This window comes from Haliotis cracherodii, unplaced genomic scaffold, assembly GCF_022045235.1.
Source record: "Haliotis cracherodii isolate W230 unplaced genomic scaffold, xgHalCrac1.p SCAF_6, whole genome shotgun sequence".
Classification (NCBI taxonomy): Eukaryota; Metazoa; Mollusca; class Gastropoda; order Lepetellida; family Haliotidae; genus Haliotis; species Haliotis cracherodii.
Window position 1 is genome coordinate 61,551,994 of NW_027266319.1, and position 11,018 is coordinate 61,563,011.

An 11,018-nucleotide genomic window follows, 5' to 3' on the forward strand; every position below is an offset into this window, starting at 1 on the left:
ACGCAAAGCGATGTCAGCACTAAGGTGTTCGTAACACTCATACTTAAACATTGGTTTACAATAGGAGTAGCGCTAAGATCGCTTTGGTTGGTTGGTTAGTTGGTTTGTTTGTTGTTTTACGCAACACTCAGCAATATTACAGCTATTTGACGGCGGTCTGTAAAATAATCGAGTCTGGACCAGACAATCCAGTGACTGATATCATGAGCATCGATCCAGGCAATTGGGATCGATGACCTGCATCAACCAAGTCAGCGAGCCTGACCACCCGATCCCGTTAGTCGCCTTTTACGACAAGCATAGTCGTCTTTTATGGCAAGCACGGGTTGCTAAAGACCTATTCTACCCCGGAATCTGCACGGGTCTAAGGTCGCTTTGTGCAAGTGGGCCCAGGATACTGTTTCTGGCTACGACTTGCTATATGATCCTGAAGACGTTGTCGTAGTAAGTGGAATGGGATCGCAGGGCCACTTGTCCAGAGCGACCTCAGCGCGGCAGTCATAACAGTGATATGTTAAAGTATGGGTTTTATACGACGGTTTAGTTACAAGGGATCGCTTTTATAAAACAACTAGAATGTTTTAATTGTGCACTGAAAACGACTTAAGTTGCTGGATCACAAAGGCAGAAAGTTACAAAAAAAAGGACTGTGCATTTTATTACCAGCTTTGGGAAACAGGACAAGGATGAGATACGGGTTTGTACTGGGAACTTCTTCTACCAAGTTTGTTTATGAACAATAATTAATTTCAGATTTGGCAACAAAACGTTCCCGCCTTCCGAGTGTGGGATGCGCTGATAACACATCGGTCTGTCCAGTCTTGGTCTGGCTGCATTGTTGTGTTTTCGAACCCCGACGGCATGGAATAATCCCCATGCACTCATATCCGCTTTAAACCGAATTGGTAGACTTGCAAAAGTCTCTAATGCAATACTTATTAGTTAAATCATAATTCTAGATTATGTATATAATAAAAACAAGTTGTCCCTATAAGGGACTGGAGTCATTGTACTATCCCCATATCTAGACATGCCTATTAAGAGGATAGAATTATTACACGTCCATAGGCTTTTTTTTCAGTACAGCCTTGGAGCAAGGCTACCGAATTGGGTGACTGTGTAGAATTTGATACCGTATTTCTAGCGATGTTATAGGTTTATTCCTTCCACTCGGGGCGCGGGGACAAACGGACAGGTGGTATAAGGCGCCAAAATTCGTTGCTTTAGCCTTGCCAGGATTCGCTGTTTTTTGGTTCGAATCCTTAATATTAGGCTTAGTGGTATAAAAGATAATCAGCGTTACGTTTCGCTATCCTCCCACTTTCAACTGACATGCCGTGATATAATATTGAATTAACATTCAAAACGGTGTTTGAACAAACTTGAATCTTTGGTTTTGGTTTTCTCAGCACAATGCCCATACTCATACAGGTGGCCCAGTCGTCTAAGGTGCCGCGATTCGCTGTGCAGAGTTGCGTCCCTTGGGCACGCCAGAAACCTATGATTGTGGGTTCGAATCCCGGTTCTACCCGATTATGTTTCTAGGTTTGTCAGCACCATACCCGTGCTCGTGGGTTTCACCGAAGTGGTAAACGTCTGAGACCTGCATCACTTCGGACTTTCCTCCCACATTAAGCTGACACGCCGTGATATGACTGGAATACTGTTAAAAGCGGCGTTAAACCCAACTCACTCACTCACCCATACTCATTGGTCTTGCCGCAGTGGTACACGTCTCAGAGATACAGCTTCGGCTTGTTACATGGCAGTGTATTTTATTGTTCACCAATGATTGTAACTGTGTTAAATTGAATCTGTTGAAATTTGGTAGACGCTCATTGCATTGTGTTTGGACAGTCATCAGTTGTCAGGAAGTTACAACATTTAGATGTAAACTGCTAGTCCGGTATACCGCGGACGCTGATAGTATGTTAGCGAAATTTCTGTAATGTTCATTGTTGTATGGGCACTACGGGGAACTTCCAGTAGCTGGTTAGTCTATATAAGGGGACAAGAGCGTGCTTTCGTCTCTCACGCATTTTCACCACATCGGAACCAGCTTTCATGTGGGGATCGCTCATCATCCCTGATTCCCTGCCTAGCCCATCTCGGAAGCTTGACCACTGTCGCCATTGGGTAAATATATATTATTATCACTGACTTTGGCTGTCACCACTGTATTTTGTATTTGATACTGTCCACTGCCATCACTTTATTTATTCCCATTGAACATTGTCCTACCATTTTGTACTGCCATTGTATTTGCTGTGCAGTAATTTGTAGTGATTTGTAAACCTAGTTAATTTTTGTAATATATTTGTTGATTGTATACTACTTGTTGGTTGTTTGTTGGTTTCACACTAAATTCTTTTACGTACAGATTTCTGGGTTATCATTGTGTTCCAATTTGGGAATTGACATGTAACAGGCTTTACTCCCAATTTAAGCTGATGGGGTTCAACTTAAATACCGATCAAACTCACTCATACATATGTTTACATCATTGGAAGATCTATTTCATAAAGACGCACCCACGTATTTCGACCGTAGCTGTATTCATCCAATGTACCAGGAACTATACTCAACAACAAAAGTTCCTGTGACAGCAATATTTTAGTGTATTTTTCAACAAGTAAAACAATATTGTTGTACATGTATGGAATCAAGTCACAAAAACGCACAACTGCTACAGAAACGCATGCATTCCATGCATTTCACTACCCAAGAATAGGTATAAAAACATGTGCGTTAGCGGGGTTCCATTATGCAATGTATAGCATCGTGCTGCCAACAACCACTCAGAAAAACAACAAAATTACGCAATTATTCAACATTACGAAATGCCACGCCTGTTCGAAAACACCTTTTGGTGTTTATGGCAACGTTGGCAACAGACGAATGCAGTCAGAGACCATCCTCGGGGTGGTAGGCCACGCGTAACCAGTAATCGGCAAGACAACTGGATTCGAACATCACACTTACGAAATCGATTACAGCCAGCAACAATGACTGCAAGAAGCATTCCTGGCCTTCGACGAATATCTTCACAAACCGTACGTCGTCGCCTCAGATGTGCAGGGATTGTCGACAGAAGAACCATCAGACGTCCCATTTTGACAGGAAACCACCGTCAAGCACGTCTACAGTGGTGCAGACAGCGTCTACACTGGACGGCCAAGTTCTATTCACTGACGAGTCTCGTTTCACCTCAGCCACAGCGATGGACGGATTCGGGTGTACCGACGTCGAGGTGAACGTTACGTCAATCATTGTGTCATGGAAGAAGATTGGTTCGGGGGCGGCAGCGTTATGGTATAGGGTGGGATTACAGCAAGACAGAGGGCCCGTTTGAGAGTGGTAGAGGGAAATCTCAATGGACAGCGAGATCATCGGTCCTGTTGTTCTACCGTTTTTGCGTCATCATGGCCCAGACATTACCTTTCAACATGACAACGCCCGGCCTCATATTGTCGACTTGTTCAGGATTCTCTTCAACAAAACAACGTGAATGTCATCCCCTGGCCGGCTCGCTCCCCTGAACTCTCACCAATCGAGCACACGTGGGATGAGATGGATCGGCGCCTTCGACGTCAACCACGTGTTCCACAGACACTCCAGGAACTTCGAAACATGCTCCAGCAGATATGGACAGATATCCCACAGGACGCAGGGACGAGGATGTGTTGCTTGCATCGCAACCGGAGGTGGGCACACACGCTATTGATTTGTAAATTGACATTTTGGCATGTTCATGGTGGGTTTTTTTAATGAAATCACGCATTTTCTGAAGTCAGTATGGCAAATGAAACCATTTGAACACTTACAGGAGTCTTTTATCTGTTGGAAACCGAAATTGTTTCAGATTTGGTAAAAAACATAACTTTGCATGAAATCTTATTCAATGTCACGGGAACTTTTGTTGTTCAGTATATGAAGGACAAAGTGAGTTCTGTTTTAGGCTGTTATACCAATAAGTATCACAGCTCGACACAGTTTTAGAACGTGGGGAATCAAACCTGGGTCCCTGGCACTGACGGGCGAACGCTTTAACCACTAGGCTACCCCACATCACGAGTGAAAAGTGTGACACTTATGTGCAACTGTTCGAACCGAAGCTATGGCAATGATACTTCACATCAGGAACTATTAAAAGAGGCACCAATGTGTTTCGACCGAAGCTGTATAATCTGAAACAACAACCAATAGTGCTCATGCCATCAACAACGATAAAATACGCCCATATGTTTCCGTTGGAGCTGCAAGATGTGAAACATTCTCTCCACCTATCATGATGGAACCATATTATCTGGAACAGTCACCTTATCTATCATGAAATACGATAAAATTCAATCATATGTTTCGGCCAGAGCTGTATATGATCTGAAACAGTCACTGAATCTATCATGAAATACGATGATATGCAACCATATGTTTCAGCCGGAGCTGTATATGATCTGAAACAGTCACCCCATCTATCATGAAATACGATAAAATTCAATCATATGTTTCGGCCAGAGCTGTATATGATCTGAAACAGTCACTGAATCTATCATGAAATACGATGATATGCAACCATATGTTTCAGCCGGAGCTGTATATGATCTGAAACAGTCACCCCATCTATCATGAAATACGATAAAATTCAATCATATGTTTCGGCCAGAGCTGTATATGATCTGAAACAGTCACTGCATCTATCATGAAATACGTTGATATGCAACCATATGTTTCGACCGGAGCTGTACATGATCTGAAACAGTTACTCAATCTGTCATGAAATACGATGATATGCAACCATATGTTTCGACCGGAGCTGTACATGATCTGAAACAGTTACTCCATCTATCATGAAATACGTTGATATGCAACAATATGTTTCGTCCGGAGCTGTACATGATCTGAAACAGTCACCCCATCTATCATGAAATACGATAAAATTCAATCATATGTTTCGGCCAGAGCTGTATATGATCTGAAACAGTCACTGCATCTATCATGAAATACGATAATATGGAACCATATGTTTCGGCATGGAGATATATATGCTCTGAAACAGTCACCCCATCTATCCACTATGGTAAAAAATAATGTACCCACATGTTTCGGCCGGAGCTGTAAGATCTGAAACAATCCCTCCATCTATCATCAACTATAATAAGGCAACCACGTGTTTCAACCGGAGCTGTAAGATCTGAAACAATCCCCCCATCTATCATCAACTATAATAAGGCACCCACGTGTTTCAACCGGAGCTGTAAGATCTTAAACAATCCCTCCATCTATCATCAACTATAATAAGGCAACCCCGTGTTTCGGCCGGAGCTGTAAGATCTGAAACAATCCCTCATCTATCATCAACTATAATGAGGCAACCACGTGTTTCGGCCGGAGCTGTAAGATCTTAAACAATCCCTCCATCTATCATCAACTATAATAAGGCACCCACGTGATTCAACCGGAGCTGTAAGATCTGAAACAATCCCTCCATCTATCATCAACTATAATAAGGCAACCACATGTTTCGGCCGGAGCTGTATGACGTGAAACAATGACAATCACACCTCGCATCATTACGGAAAGGAAATGTCACAGCCTACCTCCGTTGCTTGTATATTTCTACAGCTAAGGAGCGTTGTTTATGTTTACTCTGCCAGGCGGTGTCGGGTACTGATCTTTTGTATCCCGCTGTCATTAGCACATTTCGTACTGAGAAAACTGATCCAATTTGCGCTCAATCCATTTTCTAAGGAAATTTCAATTAAAATTATATCTTTTTTTTATTTTTTGAAGGAATGTTTGCGTTTCCTGTTTCATGTTGGTCAATGAAGCCTCATTGTCTAATGGCAGGAAATGCCTGTATCCCACGTGGGGCGAGATTAAAGGCTAACGCTGCACAAGGCTCAATTCACACTACGGCCTTTTATTCAATGCAATGGGTAATTATGCAGGAATACTCTCCACGCGAAGTCGCATATATTCACGTTTTGTTTACATAAAAAAAGACAGACACAAAGTAATATTTTCACCTTAAAACTAGAAAACACCTATCAAGTAGGATTACTATTAAACAAAAACGTAACACAAAATAATTTTACGAAGAATATACATAAACTGTATTATTTTATTGAATCCATGAGCAATAATCTTTAGGCCCCCGTCAAGATCAGTGTTAGAATTGATCTTCAGCAATCCATGCTTGTCATAAGAGGTGACTAACGGGATCAGGTGGTCAGGCTCGGTGACTTGGTTGATTGCATGTCATCGTGTCCCAGTTGTGTAGATGGATGGTCATGCTGTCAATCCGTGGATTGTCTGGTCTACGACTGTATACATAAAAACATTTATGTGCTGGTTGCTTTGACCAAGGTATGTAGGTCCGCATACAACATTTACGATTGTAACGTGGTTCCAGACAAAATCAGCATCAGACAGTCGGAGTGATTATATTGTTTGTTTGTTGCTTAACTCCGCACCCAGGAATATTCCAGCTATATGACGGTGGTCTGTAAATAATCGAGTCTGGACCAGACAATCCATAGATTGAAATAATCAGCATCGATTCACGCAACTGGGATACAATGACATGCTTCAACCAAGTCAGCGAGCCTGACCACCCGATCCCGTTAGTTACCTCTTACGGCAAGCATCATGATACTGATGATGATGATGATGATGATGATGGCGATGACGATTAGTTTGACAGAAACAAATGTATTAAGAATTTAAAGATGAAGTAAGCTCTACTTTCATCCTATATTACTAACTTAAAATAACCAGTGAATAGGCAAAGAGTTCTTTATGTATTCTAAAAAACGACAGCTTTGTTATCATCAGTTTAGAAGGTCACACCAAAGGTCAGCATCTTTCAACGAGATTTTACAAAAGCACACGCACGCCAAAGAAACTTTGCACATGAAAGGCATACACAATAGAATATTAATTAATAAACTGACAGTTGTTTGAAAATCCTTTGAAGAAAGGATCCTTTTCTTTAACAATACTGTCAAGATTAAAATGGAGATGTTTCTTTCCATGCCAAAAATACATGACGTCATCTGTGAACTATGTGGGAGGTTCCCATCGTGAATGATCCAGGACTGTTATAACTCACCAGACTGTGGACGCTGTACCCATCCCCTAGTCTTCTCATTCTCTTATATGGTGTGACCGCCTCTGTGGTCTAATGGTAGAGCGTCCGCCCGGAGAGCGGGAGTGGTTCGATCCCCGGCCGCGTCATACCAAAAGACGTTAAAAGTTTTCTTGTAACCCTGTCTGGCTAAAACAAGGACTGGTCGGTTCGGAGTCAGTATACTGTGTCTGAGTGGGGTATTCATGTTAAACTGCGGCATGGTATCTCAGTGAGCTAGCAGTATAAATCGGCATCAGTCCGGACTAGTACAAGCAGCCACACACACACACGTGCATGCACGTCGCTACATAAGTGCAATAATCTTGGACGCGACGTTAAACCCCATTTTACCTCACCTCTGATATGGAGTGAATAGTCTCACGGATTTAGTCTGCACACTCCCCAACAATTAAACTTTTCTACGCCGTTGGAATCAACGACCGACCATTTGATATTTGGGTGGGGGTGGCCCAGTCGTCTAAGGTGCCGCAATTCGCTGTGCAGAGTTGCGTCCTTTGGGTACGCCAGAAACCTATGATTGTGGGTTCGAATCCCCGTTCGCCCCGATTATGTTTCTAGGTTTGTCAGCACCATACCCGTGCTAGCAGGTTTCACCGAAGAGATTACCGTCGGAGACCTGCATCACTTCGGGCTTTCCTCCCACATTAAGCTTACACGCCATGATATAACTGGAATACTGTTAAAAGCGGCATTAAACCCATGTCACTCACTCACTCACCCATACTCATGGGTCTTGCCGCAGTGATACACGTCTCAGAGATACATCCTCCCACATTAAGCTGACACGCCGCGACGTAACTGGAATACTGTTAAAAGCGGCGTTAAAACTAACTCCCTCACTCACCGCTGTAAGTTCCCTGGATGCAAAGGGTCTGCATTAAAATACTTAAAATGTTGATGTCTTTACCAAGTGACGACAGGTGGACGGTTTGTGCGTAATCAACCGTAGCCAGTGCCGAACTGTTCACAAAGTTGTTCAGTACTATATATCTGCATGTGTCTATCGTCCGGTCCATGACTACACCTTGTACTCGTGGCATGATATATATAAATTTATTTTATATCTTTAAACATATTGAAATATTTAAAATGTTTCATATATTAATCTGTTTCTCTAACACTAAACGCGACGCTAAGGTATACAGATGTTTAGTATAATAAGTTTAGCATAATGCGTATGTTTGGTATGTTTGGCATCGCACTACCAGTAACAGTGAGTGAGTATGGTTTTACGCCGCTTTTAGCAAAATTCCAGCAATATTCCAGCAATATCACGGCGGGGGACACCAGAAATGGGCTTCACACATTGTACCCATGTCGGGAATCGAACCCTGGTTTTCGGCGTGACGAGCGAACGCTTTAACCACTAGGCTACCCGACCGCCCATTACCAGTAACAGATATAGTTTAGTAACATGTCACAAGTTTAACATACAACGGTAAAGACACTTGTAAATAATAACTTGTAAAACAAACAATCTTATTTTGGCTATGAGACACTATTAAAGCATTGGAAAAATAATATTACACCCAATATGAAATAATACTGTCTACATCATAAGGGGTTTCTGTTGAATCGGCCTGACCTAGGTGATGGGTAGGCTTTTACAGGGTAATCTGGAGAAGAACCTTCTTAGACTCCGCGAAATGCTGGTGCGAAGGTTAATTTCTGGAGCAATTTTTCCATAATCGATAAGTTCGAATATTTTCAATGCTGGTTGAATTTTCAGTCCAGAGTTCGGCAAACCACATATTACATCTGTTTTCTTCAAATTAATATCACTAAACGCCATCCTCACGTACACGGAGATTTGTTTCATAATACACTAATCTACCGTTATAACGAACACGCTTATAACGAACTGACGGATATAAAGAACTTAGTTTTTGGTCCCGACTACTTGTTGTAGTCATGCTGTATATGTACTTAAAACGAACTACGGTTATAACGAACTAAAATTATTAGTCCCTTTGAGTTCATTATAACCGTAGTTTACTGTACATACGTTAGGCATTATTTTACCAGGAACAGGTATAGTGTTACCTGCCGCTTAGTGTAACATGTCCCTACTAGAGTAACGATGAAGATGTGAGAACAATTTGACGAGGCGCCCGTCGTTTCGGAAAAATAACCCGGACTCAAAGCGTTCAGCCGATGCATTATTTGACGTCTCACGTGTAATCGATGTTCTGGGAGTTTACAGCGTCATAAATAAGCTATCACTTTTAATTGGCCGTGACTTTCGAATTTGTTGCCTTCAGAAGATTCACCAGACTGTAGCACAAGGCGACAGCGTCATCCATTCCTACCTCTGTCTGACTGTCAGTTTCGTTTCAGTGCTGTGGGTAATTACAAAAGAAGGAATTAATCACTTGTCCTCTCATTCCGTTACTAGGCGGTGCAGGTTGAAAGGTCAGGGTCAACGACTGGTGAAATATCCGTGACGGCCAAGTGACACGGGTCCGGTGACCCGGGCGAGACGAGGTCACTGTTCAAAGCATCATGTGGATGTGTCTGCAAGAATGGTTTGTATTTAGGTAGAGTGAGTGAGTGAGTATGGTTTTACGCCGCTTTTAGCAATATTCCAGCAATATCACGGCGGGGGACACCAGAAATGGGCTTCTCAGAATTGTACCCATGTCGGGAATCGAACCCGGGTCTTCGGCGTGACGAGCGAACGCTTTAACCACTAGGCTACCCGACCGCCCCGTATTTAGGTAGAGGAATCATACTTTGAGAATGAAATGATCACGGTGAACAATTAGCACATTCGTTTCTTGAGGTGAATAATACTGGACAAAAAAAAATTACGGTTCATAAATATTTTTGGGGATATGTTTTTGGAGTTTAGACTGGCACGCAACTAAACAACAATAAAAAAAACAACATGCATGATCTAAAACGTTTTTGTTCAGTATATATCGGTAAAGTAGGCATCAAAAACTACCCTTCTAAACGAGAGTGTCTCTCGATTTTTGCATTTAACATCCTTACCGTTGAGTAGACAGCGCTAAAAGGGTCTGTCTCGTGTATAAGCTTCCGATGCAAGTGTTGACTTGAATTATAAGCTCAGTAAGTTATTATTTGGCCACAGTCCATGAACCCGTTGCAGCAGGGCGTTTGTTCTCGAGGAATCAGGTGATAACAAACAGCAGTCTAACATGTTTTTTGCACTGTTAATGTGAGCGTTACGTTATGTATGAGTTTAAGGAACGAACGTTTGAGTTTTTATTCAACGATTGTAGAGTGAGTGAGTATGGTTTTACGCCGCTTTTAGCAATATCGCGGCAGGGGACACCAGAAATGAGCTTAACATATTGTACCCATGTGGGGAATCGAACCCAGGTCTTCGGCGTGACGAGGTAACGCTTTAACCACGAGGCTACCCGAGCGTACGTTTGAGTTTTTATTCAACGGTTGTTGAGCCTCGTGAGTCCAAAATACCTAATTGTTGTCTTCCGTCGTCCAACTTAGCTATCATCCGAGCGCAACGTATGCTCTTTGACATGCATCAAATAGACGTCCGTCTCGTTTGGTTATCACTTCAGAATTCACTTCTTGAATCGTGCTAGTCAGGACCTCTTAAGTCATAAATCCGCTAATCTGGTACTCGGAAGTCTTAACGTCGCTAATCTGGACCTTGTAAGTCTAAACCTCGTTAATCTGTACCTCGTAAGTCTAAACCTCGTTAATCCGGACCTCGTAAGTCTAAACCTCGTTAATCTGGACGTCTTAAGTCATTATCTTATTAATCCGGACCTCGTTAGTCTTAACCTCGCTAATCTTGACTTTGTAAGTCTTAACCTCGCTAATCTGGACCTTAAGTTATAATCTCGTTATTCCGGACCTCGTAAGTCTTAACCTCGCT